The 16,309-nt window shown below is 40.9% G+C and overlaps 1 long non-coding RNA gene across 2 annotated transcripts in view; it reads left to right on the top strand.

The window, feature by feature from the left end:
- Positions 1-12,248, top strand: part of LOC122557894 (uncharacterized) — an 80,013-nt gene extending 67,765 nt beyond the window's left edge. Inside the window, exon 3 of one of the 2 annotated variants that reach the window (XR_015761473.1) lies at positions 11,890-12,248. This is a non-coding gene — a long non-coding RNA (uncharacterized LOC122557894). Of the gene's footprint in view, positions 1-768; positions 944-11,889 lie in introns of those variants that run through there. The other variant, XR_006313969.2, reaches the window with a different exon arrangement.
- Positions 12,249-16,309: the final 4,061 nt, after the last annotated feature.

The following is a 16,309-nucleotide window of genomic DNA, read 5'->3' as shown; positions in this document are numbered from 1 at the left end:
GGTTGCACTGCAGGCATCAGGCACATCTAATGAACAGATTTTTTCAAAATAAAAACAGAAAAATGCTGATTTTAAATAATTGGCAAAAAATCCAGACAGGAATGAGGATTTTTTTTACTCAAAGTTATGATAAAATGATATATACTTGTGATGCCAAGACATACAAGGCTACATGCCAAGTGCTAGAAAAAAGGATTAAAATATTTAGGATGTTATTTTTGACTAGCACAGATTCAATGGGCTGAAGGACATTTTTGTGTGTTGTAGACCTCTCTGACTCTAAGTCCATTATCTCGAATGTACAACATGAAAAGGTGGTGGGGGCTGATTCAATGGAAATTTTCAGATGGAATTGAATATATATTTGAGAAAGGAGAAATTTGCTATAATCACCTCTCTCCAAGCCTCATGTGGCTGCCGTGCTCAGAAATACACAAATGGGGCGGCACAGTGGCACAGTGGTGAGCACTGCTGCCTCACGGTGCCAGAGACCTGGGTTCAATTCCCACCTCAGGCAACTGTCTGTGTGGAGTTTGCACATTCTCCCCACGTCTGCGTGGGTTTCCTCCGGGTGCTCCAGTTTCCTCCCACAGTACAAAAATGTGCAGGTTAGGTGAATTGGCCATGCTAAATTGCCCGTAGTGTTAGGGGCAGGGGTAAATGTAGGGGAATGGGCCTGGGTGGGCTGCTCTTCATAGGGTCGGTGTGGACTTGTTGGGCTGAAGTGCCTGTTTCCACACTAAGTAATCTAATCAAACTATATTTCAGGAGATTCTTGGCAGGATAGCAGAGAAAGAACATGGATTGGTAAAAGCAAGAACTGGAGGAATCTCTGTTTTATTTTCAAACTGAAGGCCAGCATCTCTCATAAAATAAATTGGAGAAACATCTATTCACGAGGACACAAGTATTGTACAGATTTCACTACTGCTGAGGAAACAAACCATCAACTATACAGCTGTGGTCTCTGTTTCAACTATAACAATTAAAAATTCTTTAAATTGCAGATTCTTTATCTTCCTATTGTACTAGAAGTGTCCTTTTAGATTTATTTGCTCGTGTGTTGAATGTTGTGCTTTATTGTTTTTCTCAGGGTTAGTAAGTATAAAGTTATTTTTCTTTTCACTCAAGAAAATCTTGCAATTTGCTCCTTAATTCCAACCTACTGGATATGTTTTAATTGGAGTGTGGTAGAGCTGCATGCTAAAGATAAGTCAGACATTTGTTGTGAATGAGTGAGAGGGCTGAAAAGTGAAAAGGCGATTCACCTCTCATCACCTGGTCATAACTTATTCTCTGCACCTAATTCCCCATTTAAATTGCTCCTTAGAATACATCTCATTGACCAAGCTTATGGTCATTTAGAACATAGAATAGTACAGCACAGGAACAGGCCCTCAGCCCACCATGCCTGTGGCAACTATGGTGCCATTCTAAACTAATTCCATCTTTCTGTATAAGATTCTATTCCCTGCCTCTTAATGTGTCTTTCTAAATGCCTCTTAAGTGTTGCTATCGTATCAGCTTCTATCATCTCCCCAGACAGCGCGTTCCAGGCAGCTACCACCCTCTGCATAAAAAAAACTTGCCTTGCACAACTCCTTTAAAAACTTTCCCCTTCTCACCTTAAACATACCCCTTAGTATTTGGCATTTGACATTTTCCACCTTGGGAAAATGGCTCTGACCAACTGCCCTATCAATGCCTCCCATAATTTTATATACTTCTATCAGATCATTTGGGGTGAATTTTAAGCCACTCCACCGGGGTTTAGGTTGTGAAACTGCCCTTCCTCCCACTCGAACCTATCTACATTTTGATGGTGTCAGGAGTGAGGCCTTTTGGCTGGCCTACTGCTACTTGCTCCGTTTAAGGGACTTAAGCATCCAATTAGTTACTGCTGAATGGCTGCCACATGCCTGGTCTCAGCCTTCAGGCTGGGAAAAAGTCTGGAAGGTCACCCTATTCAAGACATAGGTAAGGTTTCCTGCTTTGATGATCTGCTTTTTATATTGGGTACCCCCACAGGTCCTGCCTCCAGCCAGGTGCACCATTCTCACCCCTGGTCTCTTCAGCAAGACTCCACCTGACTCTCCACACTCCCCTTAGGCCTTACTTCACCTCCATGCCATGACACATAACCTGGTCGTGGCCTCAGATTTAGAGCCAAGGGAGCACAGGCAGGTCTCAATGCTGGCCACTGATGCTGCTGGCACCACAGCACCACTACCCATCAGGTTGGCAGCAGATCCCAGAGGCAAGACCTGCTCCCAGACAGGGGGTTAAGGTCACATTCCCAACCAATTAACTCTCCTTGGAGCATTGAACAGTTGTGCGGCAGTCAGTGGGACAGAACTCCCCACTGACTCTTTGAGCACTATAATGTGTGATATGAATACAAATTGTTATAGGCCTTCCTAAGAGCTGGCACAAGCAACATGGTCAATGGATGCATACCTGAAAATGCTGGGTATTTTGGCAGGAATCTAGAGTCCCAATTATCACAGTCATGAAGCATGGAGGAGCCTGTCTCCAATCTGGCATTTTCACATGGAGCTTTCCAATGTGGAAATGCTGGCCAATTCCACGATGCTGCTTGTGCACTGAAACGTATCAGCTGGCGCTGATAGTTTTCAAGAAGATATTTATTCTTGGGATGTCAGCATCACTAGCTGGGCCTGCATTTATTGTCCCACCCCATCCTTTGTTGCCCTTCAATCACTAGTGGTGAGCTAGAGCCTTAAACCGCTGTAATCCATTTGATAGTGCTATCCCACAATGCTGTTAGTCTGCTGAGGGTCTATATCTCAGCTTCCATCCATCATCAATGCTAAGGAACTGGATTATATGACGTACTGGATGCTGCAAATATAAAGATAAATTTCTCTGAAATGCTGCAGGAAATGCTGCAAATTCCCCAAGACTTTGGTGGAATTGCCAATTGACATTTGATATTCACAATCTCGATACACAAGGTCTTCGAAGCAAACTTAGCCCAGTATTAAGTTTCCTTTGGCATTTTCTTTCTCTGGACTTTGAAATGGAAGACTATTGTGGAAGGAAACAAAGGGGTCAGAGCCACATGAAGGTATTGAACCTGTTTTATCTGTGAAATTCTAACAGTAACGTGCATGTGAACCAGCAAGTTAACAATCTGTAACTGCTGGCGTGTTAAGGCTGACCACCATTCATAACATTAGCAGATCCTACAGAAACTGGGTGGAATGTGTCATAGTATTGTAACCTGATGAGTATGGCTCTGGTAGCACAGTGGCTATGACCCTATCTCTGAGACAGGTGGCCTGAGTTCAAGTTCCACTTGCTCCAGCGTAACATCGCTGAACAGGTTAGTGAACAAAATAAAAGTCGAACAGTGATGAGAAGGTTCAGATACACGGCAGGACAGCCCAATCTCAAATGGTCCCAAGGTACATTCTTTGCCGCTTCCCAATTTTGATTACTTGCGTTTTTTTTTAGTTACTGCTCAGAGTCGGTCTGCATCTTCAACTGGGACAGGAAATCAGAAATAAACTCTCATAGTGTGCACTATGATGTAGAAGAGAAATCAAATGGAGAATAAAAGGCAGAGGAAGACTTGCATTTATGTAGCACCTTTCATAACATTCCAAAGTTCTTCTTGTAGTGATTGCCATGAGGTCAGCTAAGTGGTGGTCATCATATAATAGAGTTCCCTAATTGGGGCTCTTAATCTGGTTCAATCAGGGAGCCCTGGCTGACAGATATAAGCAGGAATGTCAGAGATTCTGTTCACTCAGAGAGCTGGATCAGTGTCAAGGACTTTCCATGTGTAAGTAAAGGATGATTTGGTGTTGGGATACCGGCCTCTGTGGAGTTATTTCACTTCATAGTCAAGGATGCAATTTTGATCAGATAGTGTGTGCCTGTGATGTTGGTAAGAGGTATTGCCTGGTACACTGGAGATAACTCTCCACTCTTCTTCCAAGTAGAACCATGTGACATTCTATGTTCATCTGTGGGTTCAGCTTGGGCCTTGGTTTAGCATCACCCCCAACAAGCAAGACTCCTAATGAAGCACCACTCGCTTGATTTCACATCGAAGTGACAGCCCAGATCTGTGTGTTCAAGTCTCACAAGTGGGTCTGGAATCATTTCTGACTCAGAGGTGAGAACTGAACATTACTGGCACAATTGACAGCAAATTCGCTGTCAGTAATTTAACATCAAAAAATAAATCATTGTCAAAAGCCAGAGAGAGAAAGAGAGAGAGAGAGAGAGAAAAAGAGAGAGAGAGAGAGAAATAAATCCAAGTTTGAACTCAGCTGCCGGTCCTTGAGGCATGAGTACGTGATGGATTGTGGCACTCAGGTTCCATACAACAAAATTCAAACAATTCAAAGATTCAACAACTCATTATTCAAGAGAAAGCATTTGCTAAAGTATTCTAAGCAACAAAGTATTGTGCTGTGGAAAAGTGTAACAATGATTATGGCACTTATAAATAGTTATACAGTGGGAGATTTTGTTGTTTTCTTCAGAGTAGAATTGAAAAGTTATGTCACTGGGCTGTTTCATACCTTTGCACAGAGTGTTGTACACAAGAACAAACTATTAACATTTTTAAATGAGAAGTTGCCATAACAAAAAACTAGTTACATTAACAAAATGTAATAGTCTTCAAATTATTTTCCCTACCTCTTCAATGGTTATTTGATAGATGCTGGTGTTGCTGTTATGGAACTTGTACCAGTTGCTTTGGAAGAGGAAGAAATCTATTTGTGCCTTTGCAGCAAATTCAAAATGAGAGGGCAAAAATGTGATAGCTACTGATAAACCTTTACACTCAAAAACTGGTGGAATGTTGCATGCACTACCAGTTGAGATAAACAGAATAAAGCATTTGAGTGGAAGTAAAATAAACGTACTATTCAAACAATATGGCAACAATGGAGTAAAAATGGAGCCTGTAATTTGTTTCATATTTTGAAGAAAGTTTATGATAGTCATTATGTTTTATTGACCTCCATTAGACCAGTCGACCATTTAACCAGATGCTTATTTTGATTGGATCTGATTTGGATGCTGCTCAGTGATTTAACTGTTCCAAGCCAGCTGTAGGTGCACTTTCCAGGGTGTGCATTCTCCCGGATACCAGCCTACAAGTTTTCTTACTCAGTTTAGGGAGAGTGTGACTCTTTTGCTGTCTCGAGTTGGCACATTGGCAGAAACTACAATGGCTTGCCGGCCCAGATCCTGAAGAAAATGTTAACTGTTTGGCCGAGGCTTGGCTTTGTTTTGGATTTTGATTGTGGGCTGACCGAGAGTCCCTCTTCTCAGGATATGTCCTGAGTGGGGCTGCACAATTGCCTTCACTCAAGTCGTGTTCCCTAAGCTCAGAGAGACTTCAAACAGAATACCCTGCAACTCATATGCTCCACTTGCTGCTTTTTATAGTTGTGAAGCCAGTTGTAATGCCTGTTTGAAGTCCGGCTGGGCTTCAGCTAGTAGACGCTTTTGCATGATTACATCATTAAGCCCATATACCAAATGGTCTCTCAACATCTCATTAAGGGATAAACCAAAATCACATGCCTCTGCCAGTTGTCTTAACCTAGTCAAAAATCCCAAACAGATTCTCCGAGTTCTTTAATTGCTAAGTAAAACTGATAGCAGAATTAAAGAAGGCTTGTGGTCATAATATTCCTTAACTAAATCCATCAACACTTGAAAGGTTTTAGGATCTGGTGTCACAGGGAAAGTTAGGCTCCTAATAACCAACAAAGTTGCATCTCCACAAGCTGTGGAAATATTGATTTTCATTTGCCTAGAAAAATAAAGCATTCTTTCCACATACTGAGTCCAGCCTTTGACAGGAGAATCGAATAACTCAAGCTTCCAAAATAATGGCATGATACCAGAAATGCTTACCCCAACTGAAAGACAATTGTTGCGAGCAAATTTCTTCAGGAGTGTGCTTTTTTCTCATCACCACTGAAATAACTCAACAGAGGCTGGTACCCTGTCACCAACTCACCCTTTATTCACACGTGGAGGGTCTTTGACATTGTTACATCTCCCTCAAAGCCAGCTCTGAGTGAACACGCTGTCTGACACTACTGCTCTTATGTCAGCCAGGGCTCCCCGATTGGACCAAGTTAACAGCCCCAATCAGGGAATTCATATTCTATGATGTCTACCTGGCTGACATTGTTCCAATCACTACTAAGGAAGGTTGTCGTGTTAGGACATGAATGCTTGAAATATGGCATCAGAACGTTAGACCCTGTGGGTAAATGCCACCCTGATCCCCCCTGCCCTGAGCCTTGCTGTGGTCCTCCCACATACCTGTATAATCAACTGACCACCATGTAGTTTGTCCAAGAGGAGCTGACTTGACCCTAAGTAGGAGTAATACTCATTTGTAGGCTTGAGGTTCCACCTATACTCCGCAATGGAAGGTTCTAATCCACATCTCCTTAGGAGTCGTGTGAAGCAAATAGCATTTCACACAGTCACTAGGGTTACACAATTAGACATGTGTGCAATGCATCTATCTCTTTGAATTGCCTGTGACATTGCCAGCCAACTGGAAACAGTCTCTGATTACAGTTTTTATCTCTTGATCCCCCACTACGCTATCAAATTGAATAAGAGATTATCTCCCACACAGTGTTTGCTTATTTGGGAAGACTTGAATATTCGCCTCTTTTCAAGAACTGAGCTATCATTCTATTCAACCATGTTACAACTGAACAGATTACAACACAGTTCTCGTTTTGCGTCATAATGTGCTATCATGTAGGAAAATTGAATGGGCATCAAATGCAAACATGCAGCAAATTGTTTGTGCCAATTTTACTCTGTTTTGCTGTGTTGTTCTGGATAGTGAAGGTGGTGTTTGGTATCCTTCCCTTTATTGGTCAAAGTATTGAGTGCAGGAGTTGGGAGGTCATGTTGTGGCTGTACAGGGTGTCGGTTAGGCCACATTTGGAATATTGCACACAATTCTGGTCTCCTTCCTACTGGAAGGATGTTGTCAAACTTCAAAAGGTTCAGAAAAGATTTACAAGGAGATTGGAGAATCTGAGCTATAGGGAGAGGCTGAATATTCTGGGATTGCTTTCCTAGAGCATCACATTCTGAAGGGTGACCTTATTGAGGTTTATTCAATAATGATGGGCATGGATAGGATAAATAGACAAGGTCTTTTTACTGGGGTGGGGGAGTCCGGAACTAGAGGGCATAGGTTTAGGGTGAGAGGGAAAAGGTATAAAAGGGACCTAAGGGGCAAGGCTTTTGCACAGAGGATGGTGCATGTATGGTATGAACTGCCAGAGGAAATGGTGGAAGCTAGTACAACTACAGCATTTAAAAGGCATCCGGATGGGTATATGAATAGAAAGGATTTATAGAGATACGGTTCAAGTGCTGGCAAATGGGACTAGATTATGTTAAGATATCTGGTTGGCATAGACTTAGTGGGCGGCACGGTGGCACAGTGGTTAGCACTGCTGCCTCACAGCGCCTGAGACCCGGGTTCAATTCCCGCCTCAGGCGACTGACTGTGTGGAGTTTGCACATTCTCCCAGTATCTGCGTGGGTTTCCTCCGGGTGCTCCAGTTTCCTCCCACAGTCCAAAAGATGTGCAGGGTCAGGTGAATTGGCCATGCTAAATTGCCCGTAGTGTTAGGTAAGGGGTAAATGTAGGGGTATGGGTGGGTTTCGCTTCGGCGGGTCGGTGTGGACTTGTTGGGCCGAAGGGCCTGTTTCCACACTGTAATGTAATCTAATCTAATGTAATCTAGACGCATTAGACTGAAGGTCTATTTCCACGCTGTACATCTCGAAGACTCTACGTTTGTATGGTATGTTTATTTTACTTCCCCTTAGATGTTTTATTCTATTTATCTCAACTCGTAAAGCGTTCAACATTTTTACCACTTTTCAGGTATAAGATTTATCCTGTGCTCCCTGTGGATTTATTTGTAACTATCACAGTTTTGTCCTCTTGTTTTGAACTTGCCACATTTTATCACCATATGCCTTCAGAAATCCTTCCATTACCTTAGATCATAAGATATCGGAGTAGAATTAGGCCATTCAGACTCTCTGCTCATCTAGCTGCTGCTGACTCCCGCTGCTCTGCTGCCTGCTCCTCAAAAGCGCTGCTTACTTATTTTCTCAGGCCCTCTTCATAATATCCCATCCGTATCCCATCATATTTCAGCTAACAAAAATCGATCAATCTCAGATTTTAAATTAACGATTCGAGTGTCAAATACCCTGAGCAAAAGACTCTTAAATTTCAGTTGTTCAATGCATATAGAAATGTTATCTAATTTCACTCCTTGAAGAACTGACTCTAATTTATTGACTATTCACCCGAGTCTTGATTTCCCAACCAGTGAAAATAATTTCTCTCTATTAACTGTATCTGTTCCCATTAATGTATGATATTATTTGATTTACTTGTCACATGTACCTAAGTACAGTGAAAAGCTTTGTTTCGGGAGCAGTACAGCCAGGTCATAGCAAACAAGGACATACAGACTATAGAATGCTTAGATACAACGAGACATTTAAGGAGGTGTGCAAAGCAAGATCAACACTAGAAAGATCAACATTGTATGAAGTTAGAGAGGTCTATTCAGCAGTCTAATAACAGCAGGGAAGAAGCTGTTCTTGAACCCATTGGTGTTCAAGTTTCTACATCTTCTGCCTGACGGAAGAGGTTGGAAGAGAGCATTGCGGAGTGGAAGGGGTCTTTGATGCTGTTGGTAGCCTTTCCGTGGCAATGAAAAGTGTAAATGGAATCCATGGATGGGAGGTTGGCTTCTATGATGGTCTGGGCTATGCACACAATTTTCTGTAGTTTCTTGCAGTACTGGGCAGAGCAGTTGCCATACCAGGCCATTATGCACCCGAACAGTATGCTTTCAATGATGCATTTGTAGAAGTTGGTGAGGGTCCTTATGGACATGCCAAATTTTCTAAATGGCTTGAGGAAGAAGAAATGGCTTGACCAAAGAGTTTGATATAATTATCTCTTGATTTTCTTAATTCTGAGCTTAGTTTTGAGTTTACTAACTTAGCAAAAGCCTTTCAAAAATCCAAAGCATTACAACCAATTTATCTTTTTTTTCTGTTCCTTCTTTAAAGAAGTAATTGAAATTAGTCAAAATGACTTTTTCTCTTGGAATCTGCTGTGACTACGCTTTATTGTAATTTTGATTTCTAGACTTTTTTCCTTGGCCTTTTTGCAAAAAGATTTTACCATGCTCCTACCACTGGTTTAAAATAAACTGATCCCTGGGCTTATTCCATCATCTTTAATTAATTAGACCCTTTATTTATTATTTATTGTATAACAGACACCTATGAATACAAATGCAATTCTTTTATGTTGCATATATTTGGAAATATTTTATATGCAGCATTTGCCATTATATGCATTCCTACATATTTCCTGCATTTAACTCATTTGCTTTGTATCACAGTTGAAAAGGGTGGTACTGGAAAAGCACAGCAGGTCAGGCAGCATCCGAGGAGCAGGAGAATTTGTGTGTTGGGCGTAAGCCCTTCATCAGGAATGGGGAGTTGGGGGAAGAGTTGAGAGATAAATATGAGGATGGGGGTGGGGCTGGGGGAAGGTAGCTGGGGACACAATATGTAAATGCAGGTGGTAGGTGATTGTGATTGGCTGGAGGGGAATGTGGAGCAGATAGGAGGGAAGGAAGGTAGGACAGTTCATGAGGGCAGTGCCAGGTTGGAGGACTGGACCTACAATGTGGGGAAGGGGAAATGAGGAAACTGGTAAATCGACATTGGTGCCATGTGGTTGCAGGGTCCCAAGGTGAAGATGAGCCATTCCTCCTTCAGGTGTTGGATGGCTTGGATTTGGTGGTGAAGAAGGCCCAGGATTTGCACATCCTTGGGGGAGTGGGATGGGGAGATGAAGTGGTTAGCCACAGGGCGGTGGGGTTGTTTGGTGAATGTGTCCCAGAGGTGTTCTCTGAAACATTCTGAGAGTTGGTGTCCTGTCTCCCCAATGTAGAGGAGCACATCGAGAGCAACTGACACAGCAGATGAGGTGTTTGGATGTGCAGGGAATCTCTGCTGGATGTGAAAGGACCCTTTGGGCCCTTGGACGGAGGTGAGGGGGGAGTATGTATCACAATCAAAGTAAATATTTAAATAGCTTACTTGTACCATGATAAAACATTTACATGGAAATATCTGTATCACATTCTATATAAACCTTCTACCATATCTCTTCATTTCGCTTTATCAGTGTATCCTTTTACCAGTTACATTATTTGAGTTACATACATTGAATCACTTACAAGAAAGCAACTACACACTGGTATTTTGCCTCAAGGTCAGAGGATAAACATACATATTGTACTCAAAGCCATAGATACTTCATTACTAAATGCTGGTTGGTATAGGCCAAAAGGCTATCTCCTCTTAATCTCAGTTAATTCAAACCTATTAATCTCAATTAATTCTGCCAATACTGCCATATATTGCTGATGTTATTTTACAGTATTCATCTTTTACTCAAACTGTCCTTCAGTTCATCTAGGGTCAGTCTGCCTTATCTCTAAGAATTATAGCTTTCCTTTGCAAAAGAAAAATAGTAGTTTCCTGCATAATGCCATCAACGTGTTCTAAAATCCTCCAGTAAGTCCTTTAACCAGAAAATGAACTGTTAATCCAGATGGGGTTTGTGCATTTAAATCAGCAATTGTCCTTGGATGAACTCACTAATAAATTGATTGTGAGGCAACAAATGTACTGAAGTATTGCAGCGAGAAACACTGTTCACTTAGTGATCCTGTCATGACCTATATAGAATTTTATGTGACAGATGCTTCAATATAATTAGTATGTTGGCATCCATTTATTGTACTTATCTAAATGGCTGAGGCTATGTGATATTCTTGTAGCGAAAGGACAAGGAATGCAAGGTCGCAGCAGTTCATATTTCAGTAAACACAAAACATGAATCTGGTTTCATTATCACTAAAAAGATATAGAGTAGAATGTTGAAAAAAAATTCTTCAGCTCTCACTTCCCATATGTTAAGTGTACATCTAGTAAGTTATTTCAAATATGTTTGCCTGAAAAATTCTTTTAAAAGAGATCAAAAGTGGAAGTTAAATTCTATGTATCATTTACAGTTTGACAATATTAATTATGTCTACTGATTAAGATGACGTTGAAATGTGGTGCAAACACATACTTCACTAGTTGGGAATCACAAGGGAATTAACATCTGTGACTTAATTCAGTATGACAGATCACATTTCTGGATGCCTGTCTACAGCTGGTTGTATATTACACTCAATGCAGAGTGAATGAGGAAAACGCGGATGCAATTGCTGGAGACTACATTATGTTCTGTCATTTTGAAGAGAGCTGTAAAGCAACGCAAATCATGCAGTACTCAGCTCTCCTTCACATTACTCAGGAAATATTAGCAATGATGATTAATTTTAACTGCTTGTTAAAGCATATGGTATTTATAAGAACGAATGCCTACTTATTTTTCTAACCCATTTTGTGGAATTCAAACTGCTTTGCACACTCATTTGAGCAGTTTGATCTATGAATTGTGGGCAGAGATCAGTATCCTTTGGAACTGGAGCCAGAAAGAAAGAAGAATAAATTAATGGGCTATACGTACCCTTCTCAACCCTCGGCAGTAAATTTGCTGTTGCTGTTGTCTGTGTGCTTAATTTATGATATTCTACAGAAACTGAAAGCATTTCTGAATGCAGTAAATCAAATACAATGATCAGTGTTATTATCTGTGGCTTGTTAATGATGGATACCAATTCAAAAGGCAATATTTGTTTAACTGATTACCATTCCATTCAGTATCAAATGTTACATTTTTCATTACAGTAAAACAACTTGCATTGCTGTAAGAATAAAGATTCCCAATATGCTGCACTGAGGCACATGGAGGAAAAATTGTGCATCAAACCAATGGAGAAATGGAGTCAAGATGTTAAATTTGAACAAAAGAAATTACGAAGGCCTGAGGTAGATTTGAACAAAACACCAAAAGGCCTATGAAGTTGCCAGAAATAGTAATAAATCCAAAGATGATGAGGATTTTAGAATATAAACGAGAACCAAGAAACTAAGTAATGGAGAGTTGAATATGAAAAAAAAACCTAGCAACCTAGCAGGCGACTGACTGTGTGGAGTTTGCACATTAGATTAGATTAGATTTAGATTAGATTACATTACAGTGTGGAAACAGGCCCTTCGGCCCAACAAGTCCACACCGACCCGCCGAACACTACGGGCAATTTAGCACGGCCAATTCACCTGACCTGCACATCTTTGGACTGTGGGAGGAAACCGGAGCACCCGGAGGAAACCCACGCAGACACAGGGAGAACGTGCAAACTCCACACAATCAGTCGCTTGAGGCGGGAATTGAACCCAGGTCTCCGGCGCTGTGAGGCAGCAGTGCTAACCACTGTGCCACCGTGCCGCCCACATTCTCCCCGTGTCTGCATGGGTTTCCTCCGGGTGCTCCGGTTTCCTCCCACAGTCCAAAAATGTGCAGGTCAGGTGAATTGGCCATGCTAAATTGCCCCTAGTGTTAGGTGAAGAGGTGAAGTTAGGGGAATGGGTCTCGGTGGGTTGCGCTTCGGCGGGTCAGTATGGACTTGCTGGGCCAAAGGGTCTGTTTCCACACTAAGTAATCTAAAAGCACAAAAGTGGAGTGTGAAAGATTTGACAGGTATGTAAAAAGGATGGGGTCCATAAAAAGGAAATAATTGGCAAAGAGAAATGTGGGCTGAAAATGTGTTGCTGGAAAAGCGCAGCAGGTCAGGCAGCATCCAGGGAACAGGAGAATCGACGTTTCGGGCATAAGCCCTTCTTCAGGGCTTATGCCCGAAACGTCGATTCTCCTGTTCCCTGGATGCTGCCTGACCTGCTGCGCTTTTCCAGCAACACATTTTCAGCTCTGATCTCCAGCATCTGCAGACCTCACTTTCTCCTCAAAGAGAAATGTGGGTCTGTTATAGGCAGAGTCAGGAGAGTTTACAATGCGGAGTAAATAAGTCACAGAAAAGCTAAATGATGATTGTTTATCTTCTGTTATAAAACCAAATTGTCTTTAATATTGCTTGGATGATTTAGGTTTCGAAGGATTGTGGAAAAAAGGAATTTAGTTCATGTTTTGTGGACATACCTTCAGTAGTTTCTTTGAAAAAAGAAGTGATTGAAAGTTCATTGTAGACTTTGGAATTGCTTTTAAAACAAGGCTTCCCAGAAATCACCTTATGAATGATGACAACTTGCTTTACTGTCAAACACTGCCCAGATTGGTTTGAGCAGTGACTGACTCTGAAAGTTTTTTGTTTGCGCCTTGGTGTGTTTTGTGGGGTGTGGGGAGATTTAGATTGATAAGTATATTAATGTATTATGTAGTTATCAAATATATATTCATTATATAGCTATATTTTATATAATCATATATATTTATATATACTTATTGTACTTTAAATTATTACAGATTAATTTGTATAAATACATTATTTCTGACTATACGTTAACCAATTATTGTGTCCTTATTGAATACACTTTGATATTAAACATGTAATTGCTTAAAACATGATATTGTTAAGATATTTAATTGTTTACCTTGAAAACTTGAAAAAGTATTTTTATTTAATATTGTGACCACTTGAGTAATGGGACTAGAGTGAAAATGAACTCCCCTGACTTTGGCCATGATAGCTCACTGTGAGAGACAACAAATCTCCCAGAATGAGAAATCCATGAGACTAGGGAGAGGCGTGGATGGACATTAGTACAGATACACAATCCTTTATCAGAAATCCTTGGTGCCAGTTGTTTTTCAGAATTCGGAATTTTTCGGATTTTGGAATAAATGACATTTTCACAATGAAATTTTTAAAAAATTACTTAATAGCAGACGCATATGTGACTAGTACGAGCACTGAGACACAATTAATGCCTGCCAGTGCTGGGCCACACCACCACGTCACATCTGAGTGGGTTTGGAGTTGGATCACCTGTCCACACACCAAAACGACACTCCATGAAACAAATTTCGAATTTCTGAGTTTTTCAGATTTCAGAATTATAGCAGAAGAAGAAATTATTGGGACTGAAGCTAAGGATTTGATATTCTACATATCAGGTACTGAAAGATGTAACTATGTTGATAGTGGATGCATTGGTGGTTAATTTTCAAAATTCTATATATTCTGACATGGTTCCAGCAAATGTCACCCCACTATTTCCGAAAGATGACAAACGGAAAACAGAGAAACGAGAGATTTGTTAGCCGAAGATCAGTGGTGGGGAAAATGCTACATTCTGTTTTAAAGGATGGACATTGATTTGTTTGGCCAGCATGGAATTGTGAATGGACAATCATATCTGACATTCCTGTTGAAATGTTTTTGAGGATGTTACTGGTAGATTTGATAAAGGGCAATTGGTGACTTAGCACACTTGGATTTTCAGAAGATCTTTGACAATCTCCCATAGGAAGTGATGTACTGGAATGGATAACAGGCTAACATGCATCAAACAGTTTTTAACTTAGGAATAAATGTGCCATTTTCATGTTGGCATGCTGTGATGAACAGGGCACCACCATGATCAGTACTTGGACCCCAGCTGTTCTCTTAAATGTAATAATTCTAAGTGTGTTGTTCATTCAAATTTAGGTGGGAATGTACACTGTAAGGAAGATGCAAAGTGGCTTTCAGAAGATTTGGACAGAATTAGTGGATGGGCAAGAGCATGGCAGATGAAATAAAATATAAAATGGCAAAATATAAGATACCCCATTTTGGTAGGAAGAACATATTTGCAGGATATTGTTTATCTGGTAAGAGGTTTGAAAGTGTTGATGTACAAAGGGACCCGGTGCCCTTGATAATATGTCACTGAAACCCAGAGTGTACATTCAGCAAGTTATTAGGAAAGTGAACAGAATGTTAGCCTTTATCACAAATGGATTTGAGTGCAGGAATAGTGAAGTCTTGCTTCAACTGTATAGAAACTTGGTGAGACCACACCTTGAATATGTTGTGCAGTTTTGGTCCTCGTAACTTAGGATTATGGCTATAGAAGGAGTGGAGCAAAAGATGCAACAGAACTGTTCTCAGAAAAGTGGGCTTGTATTCTCTGGAATATCCAAGTGATTTTTTTTTTGACAGTGCAGATTCTATAGGCTGAAGGGCCTTTTACGCCTTGGACTTTATGAGCCAATTGAAGCTTACAAAATACATAGAATAGATGCAACCTGATAGTTGGTGAATATAGAATCAAGAGATACAATTGCAAAATCACGGGAAGTCACTGCGGAGTAAGAGGAGAGAATTTTTCATGCCGAGGATTGAGAATCTTTGGAATTCTCTATTCCAGGGGACTGTGGAAGCTCAGTCATTGTGCATGCTTAAGACAGAGAGTGACAGATTTCTGGATACCAATAACACAATGAGATTTGGAAATATTGTGAGACAAAAAGTAGTGCAAAAGAGCTGAATAGGCAACTCCTATTCCTATCATTCAAAAAATTGACCAGTGAGGTGGATTTTAAGGAGGGTCTCTAAACTGAAGTGGGAGGTGAACAAATGGAGAGATTGAGAAATGAAATTCCAGATATAAGCCAAATGTATAGCTGTCAATGGTGTGGCAAAGGGAGAATGAAACGTTGGAGTCAAATAAACAGGAAGTTTGAGAGGTTGCAAGTCTGGGAGACAGCAAAGAAAGATCTTGCAATGAAGGATGAGCATTTTAAATTTAAATTATTGGGGGGGGGGGGGGGGGGGGGAGGGGGAGGTCATGATCCCTAGTATTTTTCTCCCTCATACTCCTCAGTGCAGGTCCCTTGTGTATATAGATCCAGCACCAATGGCCTACCTCTAGGCCATCACCTATCAACTTGATTTTTTTTTCCATTGACAGGTATGAAAACACCCTCCACATAACACAACACTGAGTTCCCAAGCTGCCCTGCCTTCTTACAACAAAGCAATTGTAAAGGAGTAACTGAACACTGTTCAGCAATTTATTGTTCTCAAGCATTTTGCTGAAATCTTTTCAAAAGAGCACTATTTTTTTTCTGGTTGTGCTAATTTGACACAAAATGGTTTTCTGAAACACACAGACATAAGCTGATATACAAGGCATACAGTGTTTATGATTCTCACTCTCCGTACATGCATCAACAATTAATTGCAAAAATTAGCATTGCTGTTGTGGTTCTGTTCGCCGAGCTGGAAGTTTTTGTTGCAAACGTTTCGTCCCCTGGCTAGGCGAC

Source organism: Chiloscyllium plagiosum, unplaced genomic scaffold, assembly GCF_037043375.1.
Source record: "Chiloscyllium plagiosum isolate Xiang-an unplaced genomic scaffold, Cpla_swu_hap1 HiC_scaffold_2, whole genome shotgun sequence".
NCBI lineage: Eukaryota > Metazoa > Chordata > Chondrichthyes > Orectolobiformes > Hemiscylliidae > Chiloscyllium > Chiloscyllium plagiosum.
Note: the sequence above shows the minus strand (reverse complement) of the source record. Positions and strands in the feature narration are given on the sequence as shown.